The 911-nt window shown below is 33.7% G+C and overlaps 1 pseudogene; it reads right to left on the reverse strand.

Moving 5' to 3' along the window:
- Positions 1 to 386: 386 nt before the first annotated feature.
- The window catches only part of LOC101658879, a 3,249-nt pseudogene continuing 2,724 nt past the window's right edge, over positions 387 to 911 (reverse strand).

The raw sequence follows: 911 nt of genomic DNA on the forward strand, positions 1-911 counted from the left end.
GATTCATCAAAGTACAACCTATAACTTGTATGCATCTTAGGTTTTGCATTGCAATGCTTTAAAATCGAGAAGTTGAAGAAAAGAAAAATATGGAGTAAATTAAGCCTCATTTTTCACAATAGCACTGAAGAGAAAAAGTTACCTTTCTATGATATCTTAGTGCGAAAACCACAGTATCAGTGTTTTTTGCTATGCCAGGAGTCATTAGTTGAAACCTTTAAACTTTCTATATAGAATACATTTTAAATTGAGAAGTAGGGAAAAAAGCAAACTCTGTAAACCTTTCTAGTTTTTCTATGCCAACCAGATTTTATGAGCTCATATTAATATTTTTAATTAGTGTAAGCAATTAGTTTAAGGAATTTGGACTTAAAGGAACTTTGCTTTTATATTAACTTAAAAGTAATATAGGGTCCTCTAGACAGGAGTTGAGCTGGCTTGGCTTCTCTAGAATCGGAGTCATGTAGAGCATCAGGGAGCTGTGTAAAACTGCATGCTAGCTGTTCATCTCCCATATCTAATCAGACATAGCCGGAAGGGTTAGAATACTACTCATCTTGTATACTGTTGAAATCTTGAGCAATATGAAGGAGTACCCAAAATTTTTTTTAAAGCTATGTATTTAAATATTTTTACAAAACAACCTTATCATCTTCAAAGTCCTCTCCATTACATGTAATACATTTATTAAATCTGAAATTTCATTCTTGGAAATATTTTTCAAACTCATTTGTTTGGATAGCTGACAGCACATCCCTTGTTTTTTTCTTCACCTCTTCTACATTGTCAAATTGCTATCCTTTCATGCCCCTCTGCATTCATGGAAACAAAAAGAAGCTACGTTAGGTGAGTCATGTGTGTGGGGCCAGAGAGGTGTGTTAGTCTGCATATTTTAGAGAAACAAATCCACA

Source organism: Echinops telfairi, unplaced genomic scaffold (assembly GCF_000313985.2).
Source record: "Echinops telfairi isolate 266 unplaced genomic scaffold, ASM31398v2 ScPeMD7_985;HRSCAF=1444, whole genome shotgun sequence".
NCBI classification, from domain to species: domain Eukaryota; kingdom Metazoa; phylum Chordata; class Mammalia; order Afrosoricida; family Tenrecidae; genus Echinops; species Echinops telfairi.